Here is a 23335-nt window from a genome sequence, read left to right as displayed (position 1 = left end):
GAGTGAACAGTGCCTGAGGGAACATGTTGTGAATCGAGTGAACAGTGCCGAGGGAAATGGTGCGAATCGAGTGAACATTGCCGAGAGAAATGGTGTGAATCGACTGAACAGTGCCGAGGGAACATGGTGTGATCGACTGAACAGCGCCGAGGGAACATGCTGTGAATCGAGTGAACAGTGCCGAGGGAACATGGTGTGAATCGAGTGAACATTGCCGAGGGAAAATGGTGCGAATCGAGTGAACAGCGCCGAGGGAACAAGGTGCGAATCGAATGAGCATTGCCGAGGGAACATGGTGCGAATCGAGTGAAGAGCGCCTAGGGAACATGGTGCGAATATAGTGAATAGTGCCGAGGGAACATGGTGCGAATCGAGTGAGAATTGCCGAGGGAACATGGTGCGTATCGAGTGAGTATTGCTGAGCGAACATGGTGCGTATCGAGCGAGAATTGCCGAGGGAAAATGGTGCGAATCGATTGAACAGTGTCGAGGGAACATGGTGCGAATCGAGTGAAGATCGCCAAGGGAACATGGTGCGAATCCAGTGAACAGAGCCGTGGGAATATTGTGCGAATCAAGTGAACAGTGCCGAGGGAACATGGTGCGAATCGAGTGATCAGAGCAGAGGGAACATGTTGCGAATCGATTGAACAGAGCCGAGGGAACATGGTGCGAATCGAGTGAAGAGAGCCAAGGGAACATGTTGCGATTCGATTGAACAGAGCCGAGGGAACATGGAGCAAATCGAGTGCACAGTGCCGAGGGAACATGGTGCGAATCGAGTGAACAGTGCTGAGGGAATATGGTGCGAATTGAGTGAACTGTTCTGAGGGAACATGGTGTGAATCGAGTGAACTGTTCTGAGGGAACATGGTGTGAATCGAGTGAACTGTTCTGAGGGAAATGGTGTGAATCGAGTGAACAGTGCCGAGGGAAATGGTGTGATTCGATTGAACAGTTCCGAGGGAACATGGTGTGAATCGAGTGAACAGTGCTGAGGGAAATTGTGCGAATCGATTGAACAGTGCCTTTGGGAACATGGTGTGAATCGAGTGAACATTGCCGAGGGAAATGGTGTGAATCGACTGAACAGTGCCGAGGGAACATGCTGTGAATCGAGTGAACAGTGCAGAGGGAACATGGTGTGAATCGAGTGAACATTGCCGAGGGAACATGGTCCGACTCGAGTGAACAGCGCCGAGGGAACATGGTGTGAATCGAGTGAGCATTGCCGAGTGAACATGGTGCGAATCTAGTGAACAGTGCCGAGGGAACATGGTGCGAATCGAGTGAGAATTGGCGAGGGAACATGGTGCGTACCGAGTGAGTATTGCTGAGCGAACATGGTGCGTATCGAGTGAGAATTGCCGAGGGAAAATGGTACGAATCGAGTGAACAGTGTCGAGGGAACATGGTGCGAATCGAGTGAAGAGCGCCGAGGGAACATGGTGCGAATCGTGAGAAGAGCGCCGAGGGAACATGGAGCGAATCTAGTGAACAGTGCTGAGGGAACATGTTGAGAATCAAGTGAACAGAGCCCCGGGAACATGGTGCGAATCGAGTGAGAATTGCCGAGGGAAAATGGTGCGAATCGAGTGAAGAGCGCCTAGGGAACATGGTGCGAATCTAGTGAATAGTGCCGAGGGAACATGGTGCGAATCGGGTGAGAATTGCCGAGGGAACATGGTGCGTATCGAGTGAGTATTGCTGAGCGAACATGCTGCGTATCGAGCGAGAATTGCCGAGGGAAAATGGTGCGATTCGAGTGAACAGTGTCGAGGGAACATGGTGCGAATCGGGTGAAGAGCGCCGAGGGAACATGGTGCGAATCGAGTGAACAGAGCCGAGGGAACATGGTGCGAATCGAGTGTACTGGGCCGAGGGAACATGGTGCGAATCCAGTGAACAGAGCCGAGGGAACATGGTGCGAATCAAGTGAACAGTGCCGAGGGAACATGGTGCGAATCGAGTGAACAGAGCCGAGGGAACATGTTGCGAATCGATTGAACAGAGCCGAGGGAACATGGTGCGAATCGAGTGAACAGAGCCGAGGGAACATGTTGCGAATCGAGTGAACAGAGCCGAGGGAACATGTTGCGATTCGATTGACCAGAGCCGAGGGAACAAGGAGCAAATCGATTGTACAGTGCCGAGGGAACACGGTGCGAATCGAGTGAACAGTGCCGAGGGAACATGGTGCGAATTGAGTGTACTGTTCTGAGGGAACATGGTGTGAATCGAGTGAACTGATCTGAGGGAACATGGTGTGAATCGAGTGAACTGTTCTGAGGGAACATGGTGTGAATCGAGTGAACAGTGCCGAGGGAATTGGTGTGAATCGAGTGAACAGTTCCGAGGGAACATGGTGTGAATCGAGTGAACAGTGCTGAGGGAAATTGTGCGAATCGATTGAACAGTGCCTGAGGGAACATGGTGTGAATCGAGTGAACAGTGCCGAGGGAAATGGTGCGAATCGAGTGAACACTGCCGAGGGAAATGGTGTGAATCGACTGAACAGTTCCGAGGGAACATGGTGCGAATTGAGTGAACTGTTCTGAGGGAACATGGTGTGAATCGATTGAACGGTTCTGAGGGAACATGGTGTGAATCGAGTGAACAGAGCTGAGGGAACATGGTGCGGTTTGAGTGAACAGATCTGAGGGAACATGGTGTGAATCGAGTGAGCATTGCCGAGGGAACATGGTGCGAATCGAGTGAACAGTGCCGAGGGAAATGGTGTGAGTCGAGTGAACAGTGCCGAGGGAAATAGTGTGAATCGAGTGAACATTGCCGAGGGAACATGGTCCGACTCGAGTTAACAGCGCCGAGGGAACATGGTGCGAATCGAGTGAGCATTCTCAAGGGAACATGGTGCGAATCTAATGAACAGTGCCGAGGGAACATGGTGCGTATCGAGTGAGTATTACTGAGCGAACATTGTGCGTATCGAGTGAGAATTGCCTAGGGAAAATGGTGCAAATCGAGTGAACAGTGTCGAGGGAACATGGTGCGAATCGAGTGAAGAGCGCCGAGGGAACATGGTGCGAATCGTGTGAAGATCGCCGAGGGAACATGGAGCGAATCTAGTGAACAGTGCCGAGGGAACATGGTTCGAATCAAGTGAACAGAGCCGAGGGAACATGGAGCGAATCGAGTGAACAGTGCCGAGGGAACATGGTGCGAATCGAGTGAGAATTGCCGAGGGAAAATGGTGCGAATCGAGTGAACAGTGTCGAGGTAACATGGTGCGATTCGAGTGAACAGAGCCGAGGGATCATGGTGCCAATCGAGTGAACAGAGCCGAGGGAACATGTTGCGAATCGAGTGAACAGAGCTGAGGGAACATGGTGTGAATCAAGTGAACAGCGCAGAAGGAACATGGTGTGAATCAAGTGACAGTGCCGAGGGAACATGGTGAGAATCGTGTGAAGATCGCCGAGGGAACATGGAGCGAATCTAGTGAACAGTGCCGAGGGAACATGGTTCGAATCAAGTGAACAGAGCCGAGGGAACATGGAGCGAATCGAGTGAACAGTGCCGAGGGAACATGGTGCGAATCGAGTGAGAATTGCCGAGGGAAAATGGTGCGAATCGAGTGAACAGTGTCGAGGTAACATGGTGCGATTCGAGTGAACAGAGCCGAGGGATCATGGTGCCAATCGAGTGAACAGAGCCGAGGGAACATGTTGCGAATCGAGTGAACAGAGCTGAGGGAACATGGTGTGAATCAAGTGAACAGCGCAGAAGGAACATGGTGTGAATCAAGTGACAGTGCCGAGGGAACATGGTGCGAATCGAGTGAGCAATGCCGAGGGAACATGGTGCGAATCGAGTGAGTATTGCTGAGCGAACATGGTGCGTATCGAGTGAGAATTGCCGAGGGAAAATGGCGCGAATCGAGTGAACAGTGCAGAGGGAACATGGTGCGAATCGAGTGAACAGAGCCGAGGGATCATGGTGCCAATCGAATGAACAGAGCCGTGGGAACATGGTGCGAATCGAGTGAACAGAGCCGAGGGAACATGGTGTGAATCAAGTGAACAGCGCAGAGGGAACATGGTGTGAATCAAGTGAACAGTGCCGAGGAAACATGGTGTCAATCGAGTGAACAGTGCCGATGATACATGGTGTGAATCGAGTGAACAATGCCGAGGGAACATGGTGTGAATCGAGTGAACAGTGCTGAGTGAACATGGTGCGAATCGAGTGAACAGTGCTGAGGGAACATCGAGCAAATCGAGTGTACAGTGCCGAGGGAACACGATGCGAATCGAGTCAACAGTGCCGAGGGAACATGGTGCGAATTGAGTGAACTATTCTGAGGGAACATGGTGTGAATCGAGTGAACAGAGCCGAGGGAACATGGTGCGCTTTGAGTGAACAGAGCTGAGGGAACATGGTGTGAATCGAGTGAGCATTGTCGAGTGAACATGGTGCGAATCGAGTTAACAGTGCCGAAGGAAATAGTGCGAATCGACTGAACAGTGCCAAGGGAACATGGTGCGAATCGAGTGAACAGTACCGAGGGAAATGGTGCGAATCGAGTGAACATTTCCGAGGGAAATGGTGTGAATCGACTGAACAATGCCGAGGGAACATGGTGTGAATCGAGTGAACAGCGCCGAGGGAACATGGTGCGAATCGAGTGAACAGTGCCGAGGGAACATGGTCCGACTCGAGTGAACAGCGCCGAGGGAACATGGTGCGAATCGAGTGAGCATTGCCGAGGGAACATGGTGCGAATCTAGTGAACAGTGCCGAGGGAACATGGTGCGAATCGAGTGAGATTTGCCGAGGGAACATGGTGCGTATCGAGTGAGTATTGCTGAGCGAACAGGGTGCGTATCGAGTGAGAATTGCCGAGGGAAAATGGTGCGAATCAAGTGAACAGTGTCGAGGGAACATGGTGCGAATCGAGTGAAGAGCGCCGAGGGAACATGGTGCGAATCGAGTGTAGAGCGCCGAGGGAACATGGTGCGAATAGAGTGAACAGTGCCGAGGGAACATGGAGCGAATCGAGTGAACACAGCCGAGGGAACATGGTGCGAATCGAGTGAACAGAGCCGAGGGAAAATGTTGCGAATCGATTGAACAGAGCCGAGGGAACATGGTGCGAATCGAGTGAACAGAGCCGAGGGAACATGGTGCGAATAGAATGAACAGTGCCGAGGGAACATGGTGCGAATCGAGTGAACAGAACCGAGGGAACATGGTGCGAATCGAGTGAACAGAGCCGAGGGAACATGTTGCGAATCGATTGAACAGAGCCGAGGGAACATGGTGTGAATCGAGTGAACAGAGCCGAGGGAACATCTTGCGAATCGAGTGAACAGAGCCGAGGGAACATGTTGCGATTCGATTGAACAGAGCCGAGTGGGAACATGGAGAAAATCGAGTGCACAGTGCCGAGGGAACACGGTGCGAATCGAGTGAACAGTGCCGTGGGAACATGGTGCGAATTGAGTGAACTGTTCTGAGGGAACATGGTGTGAATCGAGTGAACAGAGCTGAGGGAACATGGTGCGGTTTGAGTGAACAGAGCTGAGGGAACATGGTGCGAATCGAGTGAACAGAGCCGAGGGATCATGGTGCGAATGGAGTGAACAGAGCCAAGGGAACATGTTGCGAATCGATTGAACAGATCCGAGGGTACATGGTGCGAATCGAGTGAACAGAGCCGAGGGAACACGTTGCGAATCGAGTGAACAGAGCCGAGGGAACATGTTGCGATTCGATTGAACAGAGCCGAGGGAACATGGAGCAAATCGAGTGTACAGTGCCGAGGGAACACGGTGCGAATCGAGTGAACAGTGCCGAGGGAACATGGTGCGAATTGAGTGAACTGTTCTGAGGGAACTTGGTGTGAATCGAGTGAACTGTTCTGAGGGAACATGGTGTGAATCAAGTGAACAGTGCCGAGGAAACATGGTGTCAATCGAGTGAACAGTGCCGATGATACATGGTGTGAATCGAGTGAACAATGCCGAGTGAACATGGTGTGAATCGAGTGAACAGTGCTGAGTGAACATGGTGCGAATCGAGTGAACAGTGCTGAGGGAACATCGAGCAAATCGAGTGTACAGTGCCGAGGGAACACGATGCGAATCGAGTCAACAGTGCCGAGGGAACATGGTTCGAATCAAGTGAACAGAGCCGAGGGAACATGGAGCGAATCGAGTGAACAGTGCCGAGGGAACATGGTGCGAATCGAGTGAGAATTGCCGAGGGAAAATGGTGCGAATCGAGTGAACAGTGTCGAGGTAACATGGTGCGATTCGAGTGAACAGAGCCGAGGGATCATGGTGCCAATCGAGTGAACAGAGCCGAGGGAACATGTTGCGAATCGAGTGAACAGAGCTGAGGGAACATGGTGTGAATCAAGTGAACAGCGCAGAAGGAACATGGTGTGAATCAAGTGACAGTGCCGAGGGAACATGGTGAGAATCGTGTGAAGATCGCCGAGGGAACATGGAGCGAATCTAGTGAACAGTGCCGAGGGAACATGGTTCGAATCAAGTGAACAGAGCCGAGGGAACATGGAGCGAATCGAGTGAACAGTGCCGAGGGAACATGGTGCGAATCGAGTGAGAATTGCCGAGGGAAAATGGTGCGAATCGAGTGAACAGTGTCGAGGTAACATGGTGCGATTCGAGTGAACAGAGCCGAGGGATCATGGTGCCAATCGAGTGAACAGAGCCGAGGGAACATGTTGCGAATCGAGTGAACAGAGCTGAGGGAACATGGTGTGAATCAAGTGAACAGCGCAGAAGGAACATGGTGTGAATCAAGTGACAGTGCCGAGGGAACATGGTGCGAATCGAGTGAGCAATGCCGAGGGAACATGGTGCGAATCGAGTGAGTATTGCTGAGCGAACATGGTGCGTATCGAGTGAGAATTGCCGAGGGAAAATGGCGCGAATCGAGTGAACAGTGCAGAGGGAACATGGTGCGAATCGAGTGAACAGAGCCGAGGGATCATGGTGCCAATCGAATGAACAGAGCCGTGGGAACATGGTGCGAATCGAGTGAACAGAGCCGAGGGAACATGGTGTGAATCAAGTGAACAGCGCAGAGGGAACATGGTGTGAATCAAGTGAACAGTGCCGAGGAAACATGGTGTCAATCGAGTGAACAGTGCCGATGATACATGGTGTGAATCGAGTGAACAATGCCGAGGGAACATGGTGTGAATCGAGTGAACAGTGCTGAGTGAACATGGTGCGAATCGAGTGAACAGTGCTGAGGGAACATCGAGCAAATCGAGTGTACAGTGCCGAGGGAACACGATGCGAATCGAGTCAACAGTGCCGAGGGAACATGGTGCGAATTGAGTGAACTATTCTGAGGGAACATGGTGTGAATCGAGTGAACAGAGCCGAGGGAACATGGTGCGCTTTGAGTGAACAGAGCTGAGGGAACATGGTGTGAATCGAGTGAGCATTGTCGAGTGAACATGGTGCGAATCGAGTTAACAGTGCCGAAGGAAATAGTGCGAATCGACTGAACAGTGCCAAGGGAACATGGTGCGAATCGAGTGAACAGTACCGAGGGAAATGGTGCGAATCGAGTGAACATTTCCGAGGGAAATGGTGTGAATCGACTGAACAATGCCGAGGGAACATGGTGTGAATCGAGTGAACAGCGCCGAGGGAACATGGTGCGAATCGAGTGAACAGTGCCGAGGGAACATGGTCCGACTCGAGTGAACAGCGCCGAGGGAACATGGTGCGAATCGAGTGAGCATTGCCGAGGGAACATGGTGCGAATCTAGTGAACAGTGCCGAGGGAACATGGTGCGAATCGAGTGAGATTTGCCGAGGGAACATGGTGCGTATCGAGTGAGTATTGCTGAGCGAACAGGGTGCGTATCGAGTGAGAATTGCCGAGGGAAAATGGTGCGAATCAAGTGAACAGTGTCGAGGGAACATGGTGCGAATCGAGTGAAGAGCGCCGAGGGAACATGGTGCGAATCGAGTGTAGAGCGCCGAGGGAACATGGTGCGAATAGAGTGAACAGTGCCGAGGGAACATGGAGCGAATCGAGTGAACACAGCCGAGGGAACATGGTGCGAATCGAGTGAACAGAGCCGAGGGAAAATGTTGCGAATCGATTGAACAGAGCCGAGGGAACATGGTGCGAATCGAGTGAACAGAGCCGAGGGAACATGGTGCGAATAGAATGAACAGTGCCGAGGGAACATGGTGCGAATCGAGTGAACAGAACCGAGGGAACATGGTGCGAATCGAGTGAACAGAGCCGAGGGAACATGTTGCGAATCGATTGAACAGAGCCGAGGGAACATGGTGTGAATCGAGTGAACAGAGCCGAGGGAACATCTTGCGAATCGAGTGAACAGAGCCGAGGGAACATGTTGCGATTCGATTGAACAGAGCCGAGTGGGAACATGGAGAAAATCGAGTGCACAGTGCCGAGGGAACACGGTGCGAATCGAGTGAACAGTGCCGTGGGAACATGGTGCGAATTGAGTGAACTGTTCTGAGGGAACATGGTGTGAATCGAGTGAACAGAGCTGAGGGAACATGGTGCGGTTTGAGTGAACAGAGCTGAGGGAACATGGTGCGAATCGAGTGAACAGAGCCGAGGGATCATGGTGCGAATGGAGTGAACAGAGCCAAGGGAACATGTTGCGAATCGATTGAACAGATCCGAGGGTACATGGTGCGAATCGAGTGAACAGAGCCGAGGGAACACGTTGCGAATCGAGTGAACAGAGCCGAGGGAACATGTTGCGATTCGATTGAACAGAGCCGAGGGAACATGGAGCAAATCGAGTGTACAGTGCCGAGGGAACACGGTGCGAATCGAGTGAACAGTGCCGAGGGAACATGGTGCGAATTGAGTGAACTGTTCTGAGGGAACTTGGTGTGAATCGAGTGAACTGTTCTGAGGGAACATGGTGTGAATCAAGTGAACAGTGCCGAGGAAACATGGTGTCAATCGAGTGAACAGTGCCGATGATACATGGTGTGAATCGAGTGAACAATGCCGAGTGAACATGGTGTGAATCGAGTGAACAGTGCTGAGTGAACATGGTGCGAATCGAGTGAACAGTGCTGAGGGAACATCGAGCAAATCGAGTGTACAGTGCCGAGGGAACACGATGCGAATCGAGTCAACAGTGCCGAGGGAACATGGTGCGAATTGAGTGAACTATTCTGAGGGAACATGGTGTGAATCGAGTGAACAGAGCCGAGGGAACATGGTGCGCTTTGAGTGAACAGAGCTGAGGGAACATGGTGTGAATCGAGTGAGCATTGTCGAGTGAACATGGTGCGAATCGAGTTAACAGTGCCGAAGGAAATAGTGCGAATCGACTGAACAGTGCCAAGGGAACATGGTGCGAATCGAGTGAACAGTACCGAGGGAAATGGTGCGAATCGAGTGAACATTTCCGAGGGAAATGGTGTGAATCGACTGAACAATGCCGAGGGAACATGGTGTGAATCGAGTGAACAGCGCCGAGGGAACATGGTGCGAATCGAGTGAACAGTGCCGAGGGAACATGGTCCGACTCGAGTGAACAGCGCCGAGGGAACATGGTGCGAATCGAGTGAGCATTGCCGAGGGAACATGGTGCGAATCTAGTGAACAGTGCCGAGGGAACATGGTGCGAATCGAGTGAGATTTGCCGAGGGAACATGGTGCGTATCGAGTGAGTATTGCTGAGCGAACAGGGTGCGTATCGAGTGAGAATTGCCGAGGGAAAATGGTGCGAATCAAGTGAACAGTGTCGAGGGAACATGGTGCGAATCGAGTGAAGAGCGCCGAGGGAACATGGTGCGAATCGAGTGAAGAGCGCCGAGGGAACATGGTGCGAATAGAGTGAACAGTGCCGAGGGAACATGGAGCGAATCGAGTGAACACAGCCGAGGGAACATGGTGCGAATCGAGTGAACAGAGCCGAGGGAACATGTTGCGAATCGATTGAACAGAGCCGAGGGAACATGGTGCGAATCGAGTGAACAGAGCCGAGGGAACATGGTGCGAATAGAATGAACAGTGCCGAGGGAACATGGTGCGAATCGAGTGAACAGAACCGAGGGAACATGGTGCGAATCGAGTGAACAGAGCCGAGGGAACATGTTGCGAATCGATTGAACAGAGCCGAGGGAACATGGTGTGAATCGAGTGAACAGAGCCGAGGGAACATCTTGCGAATCGAGTGAACAGAGCCGAGGGAACATGTTGCGATTCGATTGAACAGAGCCGAGTGGGAACATGGAGAAAATCGAGTGCACAGTGCCGAGGGAACACGGTGCGAATCGAGTGAACAGTGCCGTGGGAACATGGTGCGAATTGAGTGAACTGTTCTGAGGGAACATGGTGTGAATCGAGTGAACAGAGCTGAGGGAACATGGTGCGGTTTGAATGAACAGAGCTGAGGGAACATGGTGCGAATCGAGTGAACAGAGCCGAGGGAACATGGTGCGAATGGAGTGAACACAGCCGAGGGAACATGTTGCGAATCGATTGAACAGAGCCGAGGGAACATGGTGCGAATCGAGTGAACAGAGCCGAGGGAACACGTTGCGAATCGAGTGAACAGAGCCGAGGGAACATGTTGCGATTCGATTGAACAGAGCCGAGGGAACATGGAGCAAATCGAGTGTACAGTGCCGAGGGAACACGGTGCGAATCGAGTGAACAGTGCCGAGGGAACATGGTGCGAATTGAGTGAACTGTTCTGAGGGAACTTGGTGTGAATCGAGTGAACTGTTCTGAGGGAACATGGTGTGAATCGAGTCAACAGAGCTGAGGGAACATGGTGTGAATCGAGTGAGCATTGCCGAGGGAACATGGTGTGAATCGAGTGAACAGTGCCGAGGGAAATGGTGTGAATCGAGTGAACAGTGCCGAGGGAAATAGTGTGAATCGATTGAACAATTCCGAGGGAGCATGGTGTGAATCGAGTGAGCATTGCCGAGGGAAATAGTGCGAATCGAGTGAAGAGTACCTGAGGGAACATGGTGCGAATCGAGTGAGCATTGCCGAGGGAACATGGTGCGAATCTAGTGAACAGTGCCGAGGGAACATGGTGCGAATCGAGTGAGATTTGCCGAGGGAACATGGTGCGTATCGAGTGAGTATTGCTGAGCGAACAGGGTGCGTATCGAGTGAGAATTGCCGAGGGAAAATGGTGCGAATCAAGTGAACAGTGTCGAGGGAACATGGTGCGAATCGAGTGAAGAGCGCCGAGGGAACATGGTGCGAATCGAGTGAAGAGCGCCGAGGGAACATGGTGCGAATAGAGTGAACAGTGCCGAGGGAACATGGAGCGAATCGAGTGAACACAGCCGAGGGAACATGGTGCGAATCGAGTGAACAGAGCCGAGGGAACATGTTGCGAATCGATTGAACAGAGCCGAGGGAACATGGTGCGAATCGAGTGAACAGAGCCGAGGGAACATGGTGCGAATAGAATGAACAGTGCCGAGGGAACATGGTGCGAATCGAGTGAACAGAACCGAGGGAACATGGTGCGAATCGAGTGAACAGAGCCGAGGGAACATGTTGCGAATCGATTGAACAGAGCCGAGGGAACATGGTGTGAATCGAGTGAACAGAGCCGAGGGAACATCTTGCGAATCGAGTGAACAGAGCCGAGGGAACATGTTGCGATTCGATTGAACAGAGCCGAGTGGGAACATGGAGAAAATCGAGTGCACAGTGCCGAGGGAACACGGTGCGAATCGAGTGAACAGTGCCGTGGGAACATGGTGCGAATTGAGTGAACTGTTCTGAGGGAACATGGTGTGAATCGAGTGAACAGAGCTGAGGGAACATGGTGCGGTTTGAGTGAACAGAGCTGAGGGAACATGGTGCGAATCGAGTGAACAGAGCCGAGGGATCATGGTGCGAATGGAGTGAACAGAGCCAAGGGAACATGTTGCGAATCGATTGAACAGAGCCGAGGGTACATGGTGCGAATCGAGTGAACAGAGCCGAGGGAACATGTTGCGAATCGAGTGAACAGAGCCGAGGGAACATGTTGCGATTCGATTGAACAGAGCCGAGGGAACATGGAGCAAATCGAGTGTACAGTGCCGAGGGAACACGGTGCGAATCGAGTGAACAGTGCCGAGGGAACATGGTGCGAATTGAGTGAACTGTTCTGAGGGAACTTGGTGTGAATCGAGTGAACTGTTCTGAGGGAACATGGTGTGAATCGAGTCAACAGAGCTGAGGGAACATGGTGTGAATCGAGTGAGCATTGCCGAGGGAACATGGTGTGAATCGAGTGAACAGTGCCGAGGGAAATGGTGTGAATCGAGTGAACAGTGCCGAGGGAAATAGTGTGAATCGATTGAACAATTCCGAGGGAGCATGGTGTGAATCGAGTGAGCATTGCCGAGGGAAATAGTGCGAATCGAGTGAAGAGTACCTGAGGGAACATGGTGCAAATCGAGTGAACAGTGCCGAGGGAAATGGTGTGAATCGAGTGAACATTGCCGAGGGAAATGGTGTGAATCGACTGAACAGTGCCGAGGGAACTTGGTGCGAATCGAGTGAACATCGCCGAGGGAACATGCTGTGAATCGAGTGAACATTGCCGTGGGAACATGGTATGAATCGAGTGAACATTGCTGAGGGAACATGGTCCGACTCGAGTGTACAGCGCCGAGGTAACATGGTGCAAATCGAGTGAGCATTGCCGAGGGAACATGGTGCGAATCGAGTGAACATTGCCGAGGGAACATGGTGCGAATCGAGTGAACAGTGCCGAGGGAACATGGTGCGAATCGAGTGAACAGAGACGAGGGAACATGGTGCGAATCGAGTGAACAGAGCCAAGGGAACATGTTGCGAATCGATTGAACAGAGCCGAGTGAACATGGTGCGAAAAGAGTGAACAGAGCCGAGGGAACATGTTGCGAATCGAGTGAACAGAGCCGAGGGAACATGTTGCGATTCGATTGAACAGAGCCGAGGGAACATGGAGCAAATCGAGTGTACAGTGCCGAGGGAACACGGTGCGAATCGAGTGAACAGTGCCGAGGGAACATGGTGCGAATTGAGTGAACTGTTCTGAGGGAACATGGTGTGAATCGATTGAACGGTTCTGAGGGAACATGGTGTGAATCGAGTGAACAGAGCTGAGGGAACATGGTGCGGTTTGAGTGAACAGAGCTGAGGGAACATGGTGTGAATCGAGTGAGCATTGCCGAGGGAACATGGTGCGAATCGAGTGAACAGTGCCGGGGGATATGGTGTGAGTCGAGTGAACAGTGCCGAGGGAAATAGTGTGAATCGAGTGAACATTGCCGAGGGAACATGGTCCGACTTGAGTGAACAGCGCCGAGGGAACATGGTGCGAATCGAGTGAGCATTCTCAAGGGAACATGGTGCGAATCTAATGAACAGTGCCGAGGCAACATGGTGTGAATCGAGTGAACATTGCCGAGGGAACATGGTCCGACTCGAGTGAACAGCGCCGAGGGAACATGGTGCGAATCGAGTGAGCATTGCCGAGGGAACATGTTGCGAATCTAGTGAACAGTGCCGAGGGAACATGGTGCGAATCGAGTGAGAATTGGCGAGGGAATATGGTGCGTATCGAGTGAGAATTGCCGAGGGAACATGGTGCGTATCGAGTGAGTATTGCTGAGCGAACATGGTGCGTATCGAGCGAGAATTGCCGAGGGAAAATGGTGCGATTCGAGTGAACAGTGTCGAGGGAACATGGTGCGAATCGAGTGAACAGAGCCGAGGGAACATGGTGCGAATCGAGTGTACTGGGCCGAGGGAACATGGTGCGAATCCAGTGAACAGAGCCGAGGGAACATGGTGCGAATCAAGTGAACAGTGCCGAGGGAACATGGTGCGAATCGAGTGAACAGAGCCGAGGGAACATGTTGCGAATCGATTGAACAGAGCCGAGGGAACATGGTGCGAATCGAGTGAACAGAGCCGAGGGAACATGTTGCGAATCGAGTGAACAGAGCCGAGGGAACATGTTGCGATTCGATTGACCAGAGCCGAGGGAACAAGGAGCAAATCGATTGTACAGTGCCGAGGGAACACGGTGCGAATCGAGTGAACAGTGCCGAGGGAACATGGTGCGAATTGAGTGTACTGTTCTGAGGGAACATGGTGTGAATCGTGTGAACTGATCTGAGGGAACATGGTGTGAATCGAGTGAACTGTTCTGAGGGAACATGGTGTGAATCGAGTGAACAGTGCCGAGGGAATTGGTGTGAATCGAGTGAACAGTTCCGAGGGAACATGGTGTGAATCGAGTGAACAGTGCCGAGGGAAATGGTGCGAATCGAGTGAACATTGCCGAGGGAAATGGTGTGAATCGACTGAACAGTGCCGAGGGAACATGGTGCGAATTGAGTGAACTGTTCTGAGGGAACATGGTGTGAATCGATTGAACGGTTTTGAGGGAACATGGTGTGAATCGAGTGAACAGAGCTGAGGGAACATGGTGCGGTTTGAGTGAACAGATCTGAGGGAACATGGTGTGAATCGAGTGAGCATTGCCGAGGGAACATGGTGCGAATCGAGTGAACAGTGCCGAGGGAAATGGTGTGAGTCGAGTGAACAGTGCCGAGGGAAATAGTGTGAATCGAGTGAACATTGCCGAGGGAACATGGTCCGACTCGAGTGAACAGCGCCGAGGGAACATGGTGCGAATCGAGTGAGCATTCTCAAGGGAACATGGTGCGAATCTAATGAACAGTGCCGAGGGAACATGGTGCGTATCGAGTGAGTATTACTGAGCGAACATTGTGCGTATCGAGTGAGAATTGCCTAGGGAAAATGGTGCAAATCGAGTGAACAGTGTCGAGGGAACATGGTGCGAATCGAGTGAAGAGCGCCGAGGGAACATGGTGCGAATCGTGTGAAGATCGCCGAGGGAACATGGAGCGAATCTAGTGAACAGTGCCGAGGGAACATGGTTCGAATCAAGTGAACAGAGCCGAGGGAACATGGAGCGAATCGAGTGAACAGTGCCGAGGGAACATGGTGCGAATCGAGTGAGAATTGCCGAGGGAAAATGGTGCGAATCGAGTGAACAGTGTCGAGGTAACATGGTGCGATTCGAGTGAACAGAGCCGAGGGATCATGGTGCCAATCGAGTGAACAGAGCCGAGGGAACATGTTGCGAATCGAGTGAACAGAGCTGAGGGAACATGGTGTGAATCAAGTGACAGTGCCGAGGGAACATGGTGTGAATCGAGTGAACAATGCCGAGGGAACATGGTGCGAATCGAGTGAGTATTGCTGAGCGAACATGGTGCGTATCGAGTGAGAATTGCCGAGGGAAAATGGCGCGAATCGAGTGAACAGTGCAGAGGGAACATGGTGCGAATCGAGTGAACAGAGCCGAGGGATCATGGTGCCAGTCAAATGAACAGAGCCGTGGGAACATGGTGCGAATCGAGTGAACAGAGCCGAGGGAACATGGTGTGAATCAAGTGAACAGCGCAGAGGGAACATGGTGTGAATCAAGTGAACAGTGCCGAGGAAACATGGTGTCAATCGAGTGAACAGTGCCGATGATACATGGTGTGAATCGAGTGAACAATGCCGAGGGAACATGGTGTGAATCGAGTGAACAGTGCTGAGTGAACATGGTGCGAATCGAGTGAACAGTGCTGAGGGAACATCGAGCAAATCGAGTGTACAGTGCCGAGGGAACACGATGCGAATCGAGTCAACAGTGCCGAGGGAACATGGTGCGAATTGAGTGAACTGTTCTGAGGGAACATGGTGTGAATCGAGTGAACAGAGCTGAGGGAACATGGTGCGCTTTGAGTGAACAGAGCTGAGGGAACATGGTGTGAATCGAGTGAGCATTGTCGAGTGAACATGGTGCGAATCGAGTGAACAGTAACGAGGGAAATGGTGTGAATCGAGTGAACAGTGCCGAGGGAAATGGTGTGAATCGATTGAACAGTTCCGAGGGAACATGGTGTGAATTGAGTGGACAGTGCCGAGGGAAATAGTGCGAATCGACTGAACAGTGCCAAGGGAACATGGTGCGAATCGAGTGAACAGTACCGAGGGAAATGGTGCGAATCGAGTGAACATTTCCGAGGGAAATGGTGTGAATCGACTGAACAGTGCAGAGGGAACATGGTGTGAATCGAGTGAACAGCGCCGAGGGAACATGGTGCGAATCGAGTGAACAGTGCCGAGGGAACATGGTCCGACTCGAGTGAACAGCGCCGAGGGAACATGGTGCGAATCGAGTGAGCATTGCCGAGGGAACATGGTGCGAATCTAGTGAACAGTGCCGAGGGAACATGGTGCGAATCGAGTGAGATTTGCCGAGGGAACATGGTGCGTATCGAGTGAGTATTGCTGAGCGAACAGGGTGCGTATCGAGTGAGAATTGCCGAGGGAAAATGGTGCGAATCAAGTGATTAGTGTCGAGGGAACATGGTGCGAATCGAGTGAAGAGCGCCGAGGGAACATGGTGCGAATCGAGTGAAGAGCGCCGAGGGAACATGGTGCGAATAGAGTGAACAGTGCCGAGGGAACATGGAGCGAATCGAGTGAACACAGCCGAGGGAACATGGTGCGAATCGAGTGAACAGAGCCGAGGGAACATGGTGCGAATCGAGTGAAGAGCGCCGAGGGAACATGGTGCGAATCGAGTGAAGAGCGCCGAGGGAACATGGTGCGAATAGAGTGAACAGTGCCGAGGGAACATGGAGCGAATCGAGTGAACACAGCCGAGGGAACATGGTGCGAATCGAGTGAACAGAGCCGAGGGAACATGTTGCGAATCGATTGAACAGAGCCGAGGGAACATGGTGCGAATCGAGTGAACAGAGCCGAGGGAACATGGTGCGAATAGAATGAACAGTGCCGAGGGAACATGGTGCGAATCGAGTGAACAGAACCGAGGGAACATGGTGCGAATCGAGTGAACAGAGCCGAGGGAACATGTTGCGAATCGATTGAACAGAGCCGAGGGAACATGGTGTGAATCGAGTGAACAGAGCCGAGGGAACATCTTGCGAATCGAGTGAACAGAGCCGAGGGAACATGTTTCAATTCGATTGAACAGAGCCGAGTGGGAACATGGAGAAAATCGAGTGCACAGTGCCGACGGAACACGGTGCGAATCGAGTGAACAGTGCCGTGGGAACATGGTGCGAATTGAGTGAACTGTTCTGAGGGAACATGGTGTGAATCGAGTGAACAGAGCTGAGGGAACATGGTGCGGTTTGAGTGAACAGAGCTGAGGGAACATGGTGCGAATCGAGTGAACAGAGCCGAGGGATCATGGTGCGAATGGAGTGAACAGAGCCAAGGGAACATGTTGCGAATCGATTGAACAGAGCCGAGGGTACATGGTGCGAATCGAGTGAACAGAGCCGAGGGAACACGTTGCGAATCGAGTGAACAGAGCCGAGGGAACATGTTGCGATTCGATTGAACAGAGCCGAGGGAACATGGAGCAAATCGAGTGTACAGTGCCGAGGGAACACGGTGCGAATCGAGTGAACAGTGCCGAGGGAACATGGTGCGAATTGAGTGAACTGTTCTGAGGGAACTTGGTGTGAATCGAGTGAACTGTTCTGATGGAACATGGTGTGAATCGAGTCAACAGAGCTGAGGGAACATGGTGTGAATCGAGTGAGCATTGCCGAGGGAACATGGTGTGAATCGAGTGAACAGTGCCGAGGGAAATGGTGTGAATCGAGTGAACAGTGCCGAGGGAAATAGTGTGAATCGATTGAACAATTCCGAGGGAGCATGGTGTGAATCGAGTGAGCATTGCCGAGGGAAATAGTGCGAATCGAGTGAAGAGTACCTGAGGGAACATGGTGCAAATCGAGTGAACAGTGCCGAGGGAAATGGTGTGAATCGAGTGAACATTGCCGAGGGAAATGGTGTGAATCGACTGAACAGTGCCGAGGGAACTTGGTGCGAATCTAGTGAACAGTGCCGAGGGAACATGGTGCGAATCGAGTGAGATTTGCCGAGGGAACATGGTGCTTATCGAGTGAGTATTGCTGAGCGAACAGGGTGCGTATCGAGTGAGAATTGCCGAGGGAAAATGGTGCGAATCAAGTGATTAGTGTCGAGGGAACATGGTGCGAATCGAGTGAAGAGCGCCGAGGGAACATGGTGCGAATCGAGTGAAGAGCGCCGAGGGAACATGGTGCGAATAGAGTGAACAGTGCCGAGGGAACATGGAGCGAATCGAGTGAACACAGCCGAGGGAACATGGTGCGAATCGAGTGAACAGAGCCGAGGGAACATGGTGCGACTCGAGTGAAGAGCGCCGAGGGAACATGGTGCGAATCGAGTGAAGAGCGCCGAGGGAACATGGTGCGAATAGAGTGAACAGTGCCGAGGGAACATGGAGCGAATCGAGTGAACACAGCCGAGGGAACATGGTGCGAATCGAGTGAACAGAGCCGAGGGAACATGTTGCGAATCGATTGAACAGAGCCGAGGGAACATGGTGCGAATCGAGTGAACAGAGCCGAGGGAACATGGTGCGAATAGAATGAACAGTGCCGAGGGAACATGGTGCGAATCGAGTGAACAGAACCGAGGGAACATGGTGCGAATCGAGTGAACAGAGCCGAGGGAACATGTTGCGAATCGATTGAACAGAGCCGAGGGAACATGGTGTGAATCGAGTGAACAGAGCCGAGGGAACATCTTGCGAATCGAGTGAACAGAGCCGAGGGAACATGTTGCGATTCGATTGAACAGAGCCGAGTGGGAACATGGAGAAAATCGAGTGCACAGTGCCGAGGGAACACGGTGCGAATCGAGTGAACAGTGCCGTGGGAACATGGTGCGAATTGAGTGAACTGTTCTGAGGGAACATGGTGTGAATCGAGTGAACAGAGCTGAGGGAACATGGTGCGGTTTGAGTGAACAGAGCTGAGGGAACATGGTGCGAATCGAGTGAACAGAGCCGAGGGATCATGGTGCGAATGGAGTGAACAGAGCCAAGGGAACATGTTGCGAATCGATTGAACAGAGCCGAGGGTACATGGTGCGAATCGAGTGAACAGAGCCGAGGGAACACGTTGCGAATCGAGTGAACAGAGCCGAGGGAACATGTTGCGATTCGATTGAACAGAGCCGAGGGAACATGGAGCAAATCGAGTGTACAGTGCCGAGGGAACACGGTGCGAATCGAGTGAACAGTGCCGAGGGAACATGGTGCGAATTGAGTGAACTGTTCTGAGGGAACTTGGTGTGAATCGAGTGAACTGTTCTGAGGGAACATGGTGTGAATCGAGTCAACAGAGCTGAGGGAACATGGTGTGAATCGAGTGAGCATTGCCGAGGGAACATGGTGTGAATCGAGTGAACAGTGCCGAGGGAAATGGTGTGAATCGAGTGAACAGTGCCGAGGGAAATAGTGTGAATCGATTGAACAATTCCGAGGGAGCATGGTGTGAATCGAGTGAGCATTGCCGAGGGAAATAGTGTGAATCGAGTGAAGAGTACCTGAGGGAACATGGTGCAAATCGAGTGAACAGTGCCGAGGGAAATGGTGTGAATCGAGTGAACATTGCCGAGGGAAATGGTGTGAATCGACTGAACAGTGCCGAGGGAACATGGTGCGAATCGAGTGAACAGCGCCGAGGGAACATGCTGTGAATCGAGTGAACATTGCCGTGGGAACATGGTATGAATCGAGTGAACATTGCTGAGGGAACATGGTCCGACTCGAGTGTACAGCGCCGAGGTAACATGGTGCAAATCGAGTGAGCATTGCCGAGGGAACATGGTGCGAATCGAGTGAACATTGCCGAGGGAACATGGTGCGAATCGAGTGAACAGTGCCGAGGGAACATGGTGCGAATCGAGTGAACAGAGACGAGGGAACATGGTGCGAATCGAGTGAACAGAGCCAAGGGAACATGTTGCGAATCGATTGAACAGAGCCGAGTGAACATGGTGCGAATCGAGTGAACAGAGCCGAGGGAACATGTTGCGAATCGAGTGAACAGAGCCGAGGGAACATGTTGCGATTCGATTGAACAGAGCCGAGGGAACATGGAGCAAATCGAGTGTACAGTGCCGAGGGAACACGGTGCGAATCGAGTGAACAGTGCCGAGGGAACATGGTGCGAATTGAGTGAACTGTTCTGAGGGAACATGGTGTGAATCGATTGAACGGTTCTGAGGGAACATGGTGTGAATCGAGTGAACAGAGCTGAGGGAACATGGTGCGGTTTGAGTGAACAGAGCTGAGGGAACATGGTGTGAATCGAGTGAGCATTGCCGAGGGAACATGGTGCGAATCGAGTGAACAGTGCCGGGGGATATGGTGTGAGTCGAGTGAACAGTGCCGAGGGAAATAGTGTGAATCGAGTGAACATTGCCGAGGGAACATGGTCCGACTTGAGTGAACAGCGCCGAGGGAACATGGTGCGAATCGAGTGAGCATTCTCAAGGGAACATGGTGCGAATCTAATGAACAGTGTCGAGGCAACATGGTGTGAATCGAGTGAACATTGCCGAGGGAACATGGTCCGACTCGAGTGAACAGCGCCGAGGGAACATGGTGCGAATCGAGTGAGCTTTGCCGAGGGAACATGTTGCGAATCTAGTGAACAGTGCCGAGGGAACATGGTGCGAATCGAGTGAGAATTGGCGAGGGAATATGGTGCGTATCGAGTGAGAATTGCCGAGGGAACATGGTGCGTATCGAGTGAGTATTGCTGAGCGAACATGGTGCGTATCGAGCGAGAATTGCCGAGGGAAAATGGTGCGATTCGAGTGAACAGTGTCGAGGGAACATGGTGCGAATCGAGTGAACAGAGCCGAGGGAACATGGTGCGAATCGAGTGTACTGGGCCGAGGGAACATGGTGCGAATCCAGTGAACAGAGCCGAGGGAACATGGTGCGAATCAAGTGAACAGTGCCGAGGGAACATGGTGCGAATCGAGTGAACAGAGCCGAGGGAACATGTTGCGAATCGATTGAACAGAGCCGAGGGAACATGGTGCGAATCGAGTGAACAGAGCCGAGGGAACATGTTGCGAATCGAGTGAACAGAGCCGAGGGAACATGTTGCGATTCGATTGACCAGAGCCGAGGGAACAAGGAGCAAATCGATTGTACAGTGCCGAGGGAACACGGTGCGAATCGAGTGAACAGTGCCGAGGGAACATGGTGCGAATTGAGTGTACTGTTCTGAGGGAACATGGTGTGAATCGTGTGAACTGATCTGAGGGAACATGGTGTGAATCGAGTGAACTGTTCTGAGGGAACATGGTGTGAATCGAGTGAACAGTGCCGAGGGAATTGGTGTGAATCGAGTGAACAGTTCCGAGGGAACATGGTGTGAATCAAGTGAACAGTGCTGAGGGAAATTGTGCGAATCGATTGAACAGTGCCTGAGGGAACATGGTGTGAATCGAGTGAACAGTGCCGAGGGAAATGGTGCGAATCGAGTGAACATTGCCGAGGGAAATGGTGTGAATCGACTGAACAGTGCCGAGGGAACATGGTGCGAATTGAGTGAACTGTTCTGAGGGAACATGGTGTGAATCGATTGAACGGTTTTGAGGGAACATGGTGTGAATCGAGTGAACAGAGCTGAGGGAACATGGTGCGGTTTGAGTGAACAGATCTGAGGGAACATGGTGTGAATCGAGTGAGCATTGCCGAGGGAACATGGTGCGAATCGAGTGAACAGTGCCGAGGGAAATGGTGTGAGTCGAGTGAACAGTGCCGAGGGAAATAGTGTGAATCGAGTGAACATTGCCGAGGGAACATGGTCCGACTCGAGTGAACAGCGCCGAGGGAACATGGTGCGAATCGAGTGAGCATTCTCAAGGGAACATGGTGCGAATCTAATGAACAGTGCCGAGGGAACATGGTGCGTATCGAGTGAGTATTACTGAGCGAACATTGTGCGTATCGAGTGAGAATTGCCTAGGGAAAATGGTGCAAATCGAGTGAACAGTGTCGAGGGAACATGGTACGAATCGAGTGAAGAGCGCCGAGGGAACATGGTGCGAATCGTGTGAAGATCGCCGAGGGAACATGGAGCGAATCTAGTGAACAGTGCCGAGGGAACATGGTTCGAATCAAGTGAACAGAGCCGAGGGAACATGGAGCGAATCGAGTGAACAGTGCCGAGGGAACATGGTGCGAATCGAGTGAGAATTGCCGAGGGAAAATGGTGCGAATCGAGTGAACAGTGTCGAGGTAACATGGTGCGATTCGAGTGAACAGAGCCGAGGGATCATGGTGCCAATCGAGTGAACAGAGCCGAGGGAACATGTTGCGAATCGAGTGAACAGAGCTGAGGGAACATGGTGTGAATCAAGTGAACAGCGCAGAAGGAACATGGTGTGAATCAAGTGACAGTGCCGAGGGAACATGGTGTGAATCGAGTGAACAATGCCGAGGGAACATGGTGCGAATCGAGTGAGTATTGCTGAGCGAACATGGTGCGTATCGAGTGAGAATTGCCGAGGGAAAATGGCGCGAATCGAGTGAACAGTGCAGAGGGAACATGGTGCGAATCGAGTGAACAGAGCCGAGGGATCATGGTGCCAGTCGAATGAACAGAGCCGTGGGAACATGGTGCGAATCGAGTGAACAGAGCCGAGGGAACATGGTGTGAATCAAGTGAACAGCGCAGAGGGAACATGGTGTGAATCAAGTGAACAGTGCCGAGGAAACATGGTGTCAATCGAGTGAACAGTGCCGATGATACATGGTGTGAATCGAGTGAACAATGCCGAGGGAACATGGTGTGAATCGAGTGAACAGTGCTGAGTGAACATGGTGCGAATCGAGTGAACAGTGCTGAGGGAACATGGAGCAAATCGAGTGTACAGTGCCGAGGGAACACGATGCGAATCGAGTCAACAGTGCCGAGGGAACATGGTGCGAATTGAGTGAACTGTTCTGAGGGAACATGGTGTGAATCGAGTGAACAGAGCTGAGGGAACATGGTGCGCTTTGAGTGAACAGAGCTGAGGGAACATGGTGTGAATCGAGTGAGCATTGTCGAGTGAACATGGTGCGAATCGAGTGAACAGTAACGAGGGAAATGGTGTGAATCGAGTGAACAGTGCCGAGGGAAATGGTGTGAATCGATTGAACAGTTCCGAGGGAACATGGTGTGAATTGAGTGGACAGTGCCGAGGGAAATAGTGCGAATCGACTGAACAGTGCCAAGGGAACATGGTGCGAATCGAGTGAACAGTACCGAGGGAAATGGTGCGAATCGAGTGAACATTTCCGAGGGAAATGGTGTGAATCGACTGAACAGTGCAGAGGGAACATGGTGTGAATCGAGTGAACAGCGCCGAGGGAACATGGTGCGAATCGAGTGAACAGTGCCGAGGGAACATGGTC

This window comes from Carcharodon carcharias, chromosome 10 (assembly GCF_017639515.1).
Source record: "Carcharodon carcharias isolate sCarCar2 chromosome 10, sCarCar2.pri, whole genome shotgun sequence".
Lineage (NCBI taxonomy): Eukaryota > Metazoa > Chordata > Chondrichthyes > Lamniformes > Lamnidae > Carcharodon > Carcharodon carcharias.
The sequence above is the reverse complement of the archived record's forward strand: the minus strand, read 5'-3'. Positions refer to the sequence as shown.